Here is a 12,170-nt window from a genome sequence, read left to right on the forward strand (position 1 = left end):
GGAAAAAGTTTTCTTTACCTATGTAAAAATACATTAGAATTAGATATTTAAAACATTTTAAACCCAAAACTCCTTACACAACTAAGAATTTTTCTTTACACTTTCAATTTGGGCTGATATGCTCAAATCTATTAATATAAAAAGCAACCCATCTATTAATATAAAAAGCAACCATAGGGATTCCAACAGAAACGACTATCCATCCACTATGATATAAGCAACATCATTACACTTATAATTCGACCACCTGATTAAAACAAAATCTTCTCTAAAGCACATTTTAAAAATCACTAGCAACTCCATATTTTGGAAAGCGAAAGAGAACCAACCAAGGGCAAGCTTTATCCTCGCCAGATCCATAGAGAAAAAGATGCACTAGCGCTCAGTGAAATGTAAAAATCTGAACACCTAATGCAACTATTATGGGAAGTGCCATGCTGTATGAATACCAAATAAATTCGAGCACATTTATTCCCATATAGGAAGTTTCAATAAGATCAATAATAAATAAGGTAGGAGAACAGCCAATAGATCCCTAGGCTTCTGAGTCTTCCCAAGAATCTATCTCACTCCCATCTTTACTGAATGGAGGTAACCACCAAGTACGCTTTAAGTAAACATCTTTCCAGCAACGTAGGGGGAGCAGAAATCATATACACACACCAATGTTACTCTCAGCAATCTCCTCTAAACGTAGCTCATTCAGGACCTAGCTTCTCCGTGATGTAAATTCGGTAAGGGATGGGAGAGAAATCCTAAGACGGCAAAACAAGAGAATGTGAAAGTAGTATTTGCAGGGATGTGAGACAAAGGAGCCCTGGCAAGTAGCAGTATTGCAGCTTTGGACACAATCGTCTTCCCGCATAAGTCTGCCTTTCCCGAGACCATGCCAAGTTTCAATCGTTTCGAGCAGAACGCACACACGTGCCCTCATACATTACCCATCGGACTGGATCCTTAACCGAACCAGAGCACCTTCGCCACGGAAAGGCGGAGAGCGAAGAGACCAGAATTCCCTTTCCCCTTTCCCCTCCACCCTCCTTTCAGTCGGTGCAGTGGTCTCCGCCGCCGCTACGCTCCCCACGCCGTGCAACCCACCCCCTCACCCTCCTCCCGCTCCCTCGGCCCCGCTACACGGGAGAAGGCTGAGAACCAAAATGGTGGTGTGTTAGCAGAGGCTACACTTGCAGCACACCCCCTCCCCCTCTTCCCGGCTCTGACGGCTCCCTATAGCCCCAAAATGCCCGATTCGGTCCCACCTCCTTGCAAACGCCGCCATCCCTCGCGAATTCCAAGGTTACCATTCGCGGCGGGCGGGGGGCGGGGGAGATGTGGGTGGGGGCGCGAGTGAAAGGAATATTGGGGGAAGGGGGGGCGGTGGCAGGATAAAATGCCGGGGGGGACGTCGCATTCTTCACTTCACCGTTTTGTTTTCCGCCATTTTCCCGTCACCCAAAACCACCCACAGCCTTCAGGAGGGCTCTTGCCCCCAGGGGCTCTGGCCCTCCGGAAAGAAAAGGTCCGCTGAGGAGGAGACGCTTCCCTCAATTCCTCCAGCCACCGCCGAGGCTGAGGAGAAGAACTGGGCGCCCGAGGGGGAGGGCAATTTAGGGACTAGACGCCACTTCCATTGTTCCCTTCGCCCTACAGTACAAGCCATGCAAGCTCTCCTCCCCTCACAGGAGCGACACTGAGCGCAGGGGCCCCCAATCCCTCTATCTTCTCCTCAGGAGTCTCCTTACCTGCAGATGCCGCCGCCGCCAGTAAAATTCTGACCGCGCTCCGGATTTCTGGGGGGAAGGGAGGGGGGGGCGGCAGCTGTGGATCAGGAAGGTCCTCACATTCGGGTTTCCGAGGTTCTGCAGCAGGAGCCAATCACAAGCTACTCTGCGTCTGGGAGGCGCGCGGCCTTGCCCTCCTTTATGGCGCTGCCGGCTGCTGAGGTTGCATTACGTCACGCTGCCGCTGCTGCAGGGCGAGGGGCCGGAGGGGGCGCCTGCGCAGGCGCGGGAGCCCGGGAAGCTCTCGCTGGGTTTGGGCTTAGAGACCCCGCCAATCGGCTGTGGGGGCTGCAGCGCCGGGCGAGTCCGAGTCCGCAAGCTTTGATCTGGGCGAGCCCCCGAGGAGTTTCCTTGGGAAGATTTTCTGGTTTCCAGGTTTCCCAAGGGAATGAAAAGGGTAAGGGGGTGGGGGGACTGTGGATCGGTGACTGAATGGCTGGCTGCTCACTGAGCCTCCAATAGCTGTTGGACTACGTTTAAAAAAAAAAACAAAAATCGCCCCCACCCTCGAGGAGGATTTGGCCAATTAGGCTGACCAGAGTGATGAGGTATGCCTCTCCCCAGTAACCGATGTGTGTTTTGCGGTTTTCATTCCTCCCTCCCTTCCTTTTCTATTCCGCAATGGTAGACAATGGGTTGAAGATAGAGTGAAGAAAGGCATACGAGAGAAAGGTGGACAAGGGACCTAAATGAAGGGAATACTAAAATAGCTCCTAAATCTCTCACTTTGAACTTGTAGCTGCACAAAATGGGAGAACAGCGAGAAATTCAGTAGTGACTGGTGAGGAAAAAAGTGATGAGATCTGAGTAAAAGTTTGGATTTGCAGAGCCTTATACTGTATTCTAAAAATTTAGCTTTAGTACTATGAGCATTTGAAATAAATAGCGGTGTTTAAGCAGGGAGAAGCTAGGACCCTTTAAAAATAAAAAAGATAACACACTATCTTTGCCTAAATAATGTGAGTATTTTACAAATAAAACATGTTATTGTTCTCAGTTAGCTAGGCAATTTCTCCAGTTCTCTGAACCTAATACGTCACTAAAAGTTTTGAAAAAGATAGAGACATGCATGATGTGAAAGCCCTAGCCCAGTACCTGGCTCATAGTAGACCAGGTATCCTCAAGCTTTCTCTATGCGAGGTCAGGTAGTAAATATTTTAGGCTTTGAGGGCCATAGTGTCTATGTCACAACGATTCACATCCACAATCATAGCACAAAAGCAGCTGTAAACATTATGTACACAAATGAATATGGCTGTGTTCCAGTAGAACTTTATTTAGGGACACTGACATTTAAATTTTATGTCATTTTAGCATGTCATGAAAAATTCTTCTTGGAAGATTTTTCAACTATAAAAATGTAAAAACCATTCTTAGTTGCAGGCCATTAAAAAAGGCAAAGATAAAATAAAGTATAAACAAGAGTTTAAGAAAAACAGACAGCTATCCAGATTTGGCCTGTGGTCTGTACTTTGCCAACTCCTATAAGTGTTAAATATTTATACTTTTACTTTTCCTCCTAATTGAAGAAAGGTATTTTTATGAGTGTATTCCTATACATGACGTGTTTCTATGTTGGATACTCTGGCAAGTCCTACTTGAAAGTTTTCCTACCAGTGACAATTCCAATAGGACATTGACGGAAGAAAGCTAAGAAATATGGGGAGTTTTTACATTAATAACCTTTGTGAATGGTACACTTGTAGTAGGTAGTTTTTAAAACCTGAAGATCATCTTTGCTCCTCCCTCTTTCTCCAAACATTTGGTCCATCAAAATGTCTTTAGAATTCTACTTCCTTAATATCTATGAAAGTCATCCTTTTCCGCCCCCACCCCCCATTCCTAATGTCATTACCTTGTTCAGGTTCACATCCCTTCTTACTTGGATTGTTGCAACACCTTCCTAATTAGTTCCTCTGTGTCCACTTGTTCATCAGATCCTGAAATCAGAAATCACCAAATCATAAAATCAAATCAAGCCCCCCCACTACAATTTCACTTCAGCTGAGGCCCTCAACAAATGGGACTGTGCAAAAACTTCCCAATTCATTTATCTGCTTCAAGTCTCCCTTTACTCCAGTTGGTATCTTTTCTAGTGTAAAGTCTACACTACCACAGAAATCACTTACATAACAAAACAAACAAAATTGATTATCTCACTCCTCTGCTTAAACATTGCTGTCAATTCCCATTAGAAGTCTAGGTTGATACCCAGGCAAGGACAGAAGGAGGCTTATGGGAATCCCAGCTGGGCAACAATGTGGAAGATAATCCAACATATGTTGTTTAGATATTTGGTAGATATTTGGTAGATATTGATTCAAAGGAGTGCATTGAATGCTACATTAAGGATGATTGTTTGTGCTATTATTTAAAATAGTTTTTTTAAATCCCCTTCAGCGTTTTTGTAGTTTAATATTAACCCCAAGGCCAATAATATTAATTAGATGCTATAAACTCTTTGTAATTTGTATCTTGCTTTGTTTTGTAGTTTGCTCACTTCATTTCCCTCTACTCACTTGGGTAATCTTGGCTAACTAATAGTATTTTGTTATGTACATTTAGAAACCACATATTGCTCTCGTCATATGTTTCTGGAGTCAAAATTTGTTATGATATATATTCCCTTTAACCTCAAGCTTTTCTATGAAAACTCTTAGCCTTCTTACTTTAATAGTAACCTGACCATCTCCCAAGGAAATAATCTAAAATAAATTGACATAAGCACATTCTGGGTGATCAGACCACCCTATAACTGAACACTACCATACATTATCAACACTTACGTTTGTATTTATATTTACAAGCACACTGACACCAGATAGTACAACTTTAATTGTTTTTGGGTTAAATTGAAATTAAGGAGTCAGACTTTGTATGTAAATTATATTATCCTCTACCAGGTGTACTGTATATAACACAATTACTTGGTAGTTAGAATAAACTGGTCCGGGAAGTGAGTCATCCCACAGTGTATGATAAGACAAGCTGCACTCAATGTGCCATTGTGGAGTCACATTCATGTTGTGAACTGTAATTTAGTTTCAGCAAAACAATATAATGCACAACATTAAATTAATCCTGTTAATTTATTAGTTTTGTTGTTTATTGTTTTGGTTTTATAATTGATAAGCACTGTAAGCCTAAGGCACTTATTTATACGTGCTCTACTCTTGTTTATGTTTAAATAACGTTATAATAAAACAATGTAAGTCAACATTGAGAGTACAAATTTTTTCCTTTTAAATTAGTCTGTAATAAACTATACAAATGACGCACAAAAGGGCTCTAAATACTATTCTACATAAAAAGTATTGGGGCTCTTGGGGGGAATAGTTAATTCCGGAGTTGAGAGAGGAAATAAATAAGATGAGATTGTGTTTTATTGTTGAGTCTGTGAGCAAGAAAACAGTCAGACCAATGGGATAATGTCCCAAGTACATAGAGCATTGAAAAATAATAGTAACTACAAGTAATTGATTGAAACACATTGAATATAGAAAAAATCCTGAATTCATAAAGAATACTGAAAGAGGGGAATAGAGAAAGATCCCCCTCCCCCAATCCCAGAGAATAGTGGGTACTATTTGAAGTAAGACTAACACCTTATTTTGACAATTAGCAATTAAAAGAAAAAAACTCAGTATTTTCTGTTTTTTCATGTACAAACTATTTCAGGTCAGCCAAATAGCCCCTGTTTGACGACAGCAAGTTACTTTCACAAGAAATTCAATTATTAAGTGTTAAAATATAGAAATAAACATAGAAAATGACAATTTTATAACTGCTAATAAAGTAAAAGATCAAGCAGTGATCATCAGTGGGTGAAATATTAGATGTAAAACTGATGGAAGCTTGATAAAGGAGCTCACACTGCATCACCTGACCCCTCTAATCAGTTTCTCAGCATCATCACCAGTATTTGGTATTATTACTATTTTTTTTAATATATTTTATTGATTTTTTACAGAGAGAAAGGGAGAGAGATAGAGAGTTAGAAACATCGATGAGAGAGAAACATCGATCAGCTGCCTCCTGCACATCTCCTACTGGGGATGTGCCCGCAACCCAGGTACATGCCCTTGACCGGAATCGAACCTGGGACCTTTCAGTCTGCAGGCCGACGCTCTATCCACTGAGCCAAACCGGTTTCGGCTATTACTATTTTTTTACTTCAGCTGGTCTAATAAATATGTAGTAATTTCTCATTGTGATGTTAATTTGCATTTGTCTGATAGCTAGTTTTGATAAAAAAAATTTTCATGTGTTTATTTGCCATAACCTCTTTGGTGTAGTGTCTGTTCAAGTTCTTTGCCCATCTTTTAATGTGATTGTTTCCTTATTGTTGAGTTTCAGTCTTGAATGTATATATATATATATGTATATATGATATAACTCCTTTACCAGATATGTGATTTATAGATATTTTCTTCCCATCATCACCTGGTCTTTTTTTTTATGGTGGCTTTGGCAGAGCCAACGTTTTCCATTTTCGTTAAATCCAATTTATCAATTTTTTTCTTATATGGATTGTGCTTTGGTGTGTATTCTAAGAATTATTTGCCTATTTTCAGGTCACAAATATGTTCTGTTTTGTTCTAAAAGTTTTATTGCTTTAGGCTTTATATTTATATCTATGAACTATTTTGATAGTTCTTTTTATAAAGTGTGAGATTTAGGTTGTGGTTTAAAACAGTATCCTTTCTCGAATGAGATTTTGCACCTTTGTAAACAATAAATGGCCATATTTATGTGCAATATATTACACATAGGTCTGTGTGTATCTATCCTTTCAACAAAACCACATTGACTTCTAAAAGGAACATAACTTAGTCATAATCAGATGCTCATTGTAAAGGGAAAGAAACCAATGAAAAAACACATATAAAGTGCTAGGGCTGCCGAAACCGGTTTGGCTCAGTGGATAGAGCGTCGGCCTGTGGACTGAAAGGTCCCGGGTTCGATTCCGGTCAAGGGCATGTACCTTGGTTGCGGGCACATCCCCAGTAGGAGATGTGCAGGAGGCAGCTGGTCGATGTTTCTCTCTCATCGATGTTTCTAACTCTCTATCTCTCTCCCTTCCTCTCTGTAAAAAATCAATAAAATATATTTTTAAAAAAATAAAGTGCTAGGGCTAAATTACTGAAAATTGTGTCTGAAATTGAGGTGTGATTAGGGATTTTATAATAATTCTTAAGTCTTATATCATGCAAATTCTACTTTCAGCCAGTCAAACATATTTGAAAACACGTTATGTTAGAAAAAGAGAAACTGCCTGTATTGTACTGTGCTCCAGGAGGCCACATGGAAGTGCCACAGAGGCTAAGGTCAGGGCCAATGGCCAGAGCTGCAGGCCTCCCACCCCTATATCAGCTTTCACCAAAACAAAGTTCCTTTTCTGCTTTCTATTCTGGATTCTGAACAGGATTTCTTTCAAAGAAAGAGTTCCCATGTAACAAAAGTCTGAAAATCACTGTCTTACCCTGATACAGTGTTTATATATAGTGGTTCAGCCTTTTGAAGGGACTATTTGGCAATATTTGTTAAAATCTAAATATTCGTACTGTTTGACTCAGCAATTTTACCTTTAACAATTGACATTCAAGGGCACAAAGATATATGTACGGAATATTTGTTGCATCATTGTTCATAATAGCAGAAGACTGAAAACAATGCAAACATTGTTAGCATAATGATATTCATGTATTGGGATTCTTAAAAGAATGAGATGGAAAGATGTTGAAGTATATTGCTAAGTGGAAAAAGGAAGTGATAAAACAGTATGATACCATTTGTAGGTCAAGTAAGTCAATAAATAAAAGAAAACCATTGGCCTGGCCGGCGTGGCTCAGTGGTTGAGCTTCAACCTATGAATCAGGAGGTCATGGTTCCATTCCTGGTGAGGGCACATGCCTGGGTTGTGGGCTTGATCCCCAATGTGAACGTGCAGGAGGCAGCCGATCAATGATTCTCTCTTATCATTGATGTCTCTATCTCTCTCTCCCTCTCCCTTCCTCTCTGAAATCAATACAAATATATTTTAAAAAAACACATATTGACTTGATTTCTAAAATTGGGGAGTGTGATTCTTTCAACTTTATATTCCCCCAAAATGGGATGAGCTATTCTCATTCTTTTTTAGTACCACATTGTCTATATCTATAAAAAATTCTGCTGAGATTTTGATTGATATTGTGTAAATCTGTAAATCTCTGAGGAAAATTGACATGTTTACTTATGTGAATTCTTTTAATTGATATAACACATTATGTCCATTTATTTAGGTGTTCTTGTTTTATTTCATCAGCATTTTGTAGTTTTCAGCATTCAGATTCTATACATATTTTGTTAAAAGTATACCTAAGTATTTATATATATATATATATATATATATATATATAAAATTGAATTTTCACAGAGAGGAAAGGAGAAGGATAGAGAGTTAGAAACATCGATGAGCTGCCTCCTGCACACTCCTCACTGGGGATGTGCCCGCAACCAAGGTGCATGCCCTTGACCGGAATCGAACCTGGGACCCTTCAGTCCGCAGGCCGATTCTCTATCAACTGAGCCAAACCGGTTAGGGCCCGATGTATTTCATTTTGGGAACTATTGAAAATGTTTGGAATCAACTCAGTTTCTTTTTATTTGTGTATATATATCAGATATATTCCAAAATTTGTGACATTTTTAGCCATCATTTCTTTGAACACATTCAGCACCATCACCTTTTTCCAGTCCTTCTGAGACTTTGATTGTATGAAGTTTAGACATTTTGTTATTGTCCTACCTAAGGCTTTGTTTGTTTTTCCAATCTTTTCTTCTTTTTGATGTTCAGAGTAAGTAATTCCTACTGGTCTAACTCTAAGGTCCCTGACTCTTTCCTTTGTCATTTTTATTGTGCTCTGGAATCCAAAAAGTGAGGTTTAGTGGTATTTTTTTGGTTATTATGTTTTTCATTTCCAAAATTTCTATTTGGTTCTTCTTTGTGTAGTCTGTTACTTTGTTGATACTTTCTTTTATTCTATTTTTTATACAGAGTTGTAGTTACATACTGTTTTTCTTCCACACTTTTATTCTAAAAGAAATGGATTTACTTTAAGATTAATAAATACACCATTGTTTTATAAAATGGAGCATTAATTCCACTAATACTTTATTTTAATGTTTGATTCAGGAGTGTTCTTAATTGCATATTTGAGCATTTTTCTCATAACTGCTTTCAAATCCTTGTTAGATAATTCCAACATCTTTGTCATCCCATCGTTAGCATCTGTTGATTGTCTTTTCCCATATAAATTGAGATTTTCATGAATCTTCTCATGCTGAATAATTTGGATTTTGTCCTGTACATTTTGAGTAGTACATTGAGACTCTGAGTCATACACACACACACACACACACACACACACACACACACACACACTGAGTGGCCAGATTATTATGACCACCTGACGTTTGTAGGCAACTTAGCTATAATTTTGCGCTGAAGTTGCTAGAGGGCCAGGCCATTATAAATAGGGAAGCAGGTTGTTTACCATAACAGAAAGATATGGGTAAACAATGCGATTTAACAGCCTTTGAACGTGGGATACAGATATATATATATATATATATATATATATATATATATATATATATAATGAAATATATTGATTATTTTAACAGACAGTTGATTTAGCTAAGTCAAAGGAATGGGGAAGAATGAGAGAGAAAAAATTATTTTCCCTTATTCTCTTTAACCTTCTGGAATTCTCTTTTCCTCTCCTCCAGCTAGGACTAGTGGATTTCTCATGGCTGTCTATCTCTGCCTCCCAGTGCACACTTTTGGGTTTCAAGTTACATTGAATTCAGGTAAGGGACTCCTGGAAGGAGAAAAAAGGCACAATCCATTTTATTTTTATTCCTAGTTTTATTAGTATTAAACCTATATTGACAACATGAGGGAAAAATAGATTAATCACTAGTCCAGTGGGACTTTGAGTTCTGGTCCTCCTACTGATGATTACTTTTCAGAGTTCTCAAATAGCTTTTCATGCAGTCTGTTCAGGTTTTATACTTGAATTTAGTTTGGAAATACAGAGAAGCATATGTTGATTCCATCTTACCTAGAAAGAGAAGTTTCAAAGTAAACATATTAAATTGTTTGAAATGTATTCAAAAATCACATTTAAAAAATAAATCTTTATTGTTGAGAGCATTACATATGACCCCTTTTTCCACCATTGCCCTTTCCAACACTCCTTCCCCCCCAAGCACTTACCACCCCACCATCTGTGTCCATGGGTTATGCACGTACATACATGAGTTTAGTGGTTGATCTCCCCTGCCCTCAACCAGCCCCTGCATTCCCTCTGAGGTTTGACAGTCTGATAATTATCTCCATGTCTCTGGGTCTATTTTTTTATTGTCTAAAGATTTACATATGTCTCCTTTTTCCCCAATTGACCCCTCCCCCAGCCATTCCCACCCCCGGCAAGACCTCACCACCCCAGTGTCCATGTCCATTGGTTATGCTAATATGCAGGCATGTAAGTCCTTTGGTTGCTCTCTAACCCCCCCCACACTCCCCTGGCATTTGTCTCTGGATCTATTTTTGTTCATCAAATTATGTTCATAATTATATCCCATATATGAGTGAGATCATGTGATATTTATCTTTCTCCGTACTGGCTTATTTCACTTAGCATAATGTTCTCCAGTTCCAGCCATACTGTTGCAAATGGTAAAAGTTCCTTTTTTTTTATAGCAGCTTAGTATTCCATTATGTAGATGTACCACAGTTTTTTAATCCACTCATCTGCTGATGGGCACTTAGGTTGTTTCCAAATCTTAGCTATTGTAAATGGTGCTGCTATGAACATAGGGGTGCATATATCCTTTCTGATTGGTGTTTCTGGTTTCTTGGGATATATTCCTAGAAGTGGGATTACTGGGTCAAATGGGAGTTCCATTTTTAAATTTTTAAGCAAACTCCATACTGTCTTCCACAGTGGCTGCACCAGTCTGCATTCCCACCAGCAATGCAAGAGGGTTCCTTTTTCTACACATCCTAGACAGCACTTGTCATTTATATGAGTTCTCTGTAAATGTTGAAAATTAAACCCTTATCTGAAATTGGCAAATATGTTCTCCCATGCAGTGGGCTTCCCTGTTGTTTTGTTGATGGTTTCTTTTGCTGTGCAGAAGCTTTTTATTTTGATGTAGTCCCATTTGTTTATTTTCTCCTTAGTCTCCATTGCTCTAGGAGCTGTGTCTGTAAAGATATTGCAACTACATATGTCTGCAATTTTGCTGCCTATGGAGTCTTGTAGGATTTTTATGGTTTCCAGTCTTACATTTAAGTCCTTTAACCATTTTGAGTTTGTTTTTGTGATGGTGTAAATTGGTGGTCTACATTCATTTTTTTCATGTATCTGACCAAATTTCCCACCACCATTTATTGAATAGACTGTCTTGACTCCATTGTATGCTCTTGCCTCCTTTGTCAAATATTAATTGAGCATAATGGCTTGGGTCAATTTCTGGGTTCTCTGTTCTGTTCCATTAGTCTATATGTCTGTTCTTGTGCCAGTACCAGGCAGTTTTGAGAACCGTGGCTTAATAATATAGCTTGATATCTGGTAATGTGATCCCTCCTACTTTGTTCTTCTTTCTCAGGATTGCTGCAGCTATTCGGGGTCTATTTTTATTCCAGATGAATTTTTAGAGAGTTTGTTCTAGATCTTTGAAATATGCTGTTGGTATTTTAATAGGTATTGCATTGAATCTGTAGATTGCTTTGGGTAGTATGGGCATTTTAATGATGTTGATTCTATCAGTCCATGAACACGGTATTTTCTTCCATTTGCTTATGTCTTCCTCTACCTCTTTTTTCAATGTCCTGTAGTTTTCTGAGTACAGGTCTTTTACCTCTTTAGTTAAGTTTATTCCTAGGTATCTTAATTTATTTGGTGCAATGGTAAATGGGATTGTTTTTGTCGTTTCTCTTTCTGTGAGTTCATTATTGGTGTATAAAAAGGCCATAGATTTCTGGTTGTTAATTTTGTGTCCTGCTACATTGCCAAATTCATTTATTAGTTCTAGTAGTCTTTGGGGTTTTCTATGTATAGTATCAACTCATCTGCAAATAAGAACAGTTTTACTTCTTCTTTTCTAATTTGGATGCCTTTTATTTCTTCTTCTTGTCTGATTGCTATGTCTAGCACTTCCAGTACAATATAAAACAGGAGTGGTGAAAGTGGGCATCCCAGTCTTGTTTCCATTCTTAGGGGAAATTAGTTTAGTTTTTGCCCATTGAGTATGATGTTTGCTGTAGGTTTGTCATATAAGGCTTTTATTATGTTGAGATATGATCCATCTGTTCCCACTTTGCTAAATGTTTTTATC

At 38.8% G+C, this 12,170-nt stretch overlaps 1 protein-coding gene across 1 annotated transcript in view; it reads right to left on the reverse strand.

Moving 5' to 3' along the window:
- Positions 1–1,908, reverse strand: part of ZNF711 (zinc finger protein 711) — a 39,885-nt gene extending 37,977 nt beyond the window's left edge. Inside the window, exon 1 of the mRNA XM_014465002.2 lies at positions 1,743–1,908. The gene's annotated coding sequence lies outside the window, so the exon portion shown is untranslated. The remainder of the gene's footprint in view (positions 1–1,742) is intronic.
- Between the last annotated feature and the right edge of the window lie 10,262 nt (positions 1,909–12,170).

The sequence above is a fragment of the Myotis lucifugus genome, unplaced genomic scaffold (genome assembly GCF_000147115.1).
Source record: "Myotis lucifugus unplaced genomic scaffold, Myoluc2.0 scaffold_4, whole genome shotgun sequence".
NCBI classification, from domain to species: domain Eukaryota; kingdom Metazoa; phylum Chordata; class Mammalia; order Chiroptera; family Vespertilionidae; genus Myotis; species Myotis lucifugus.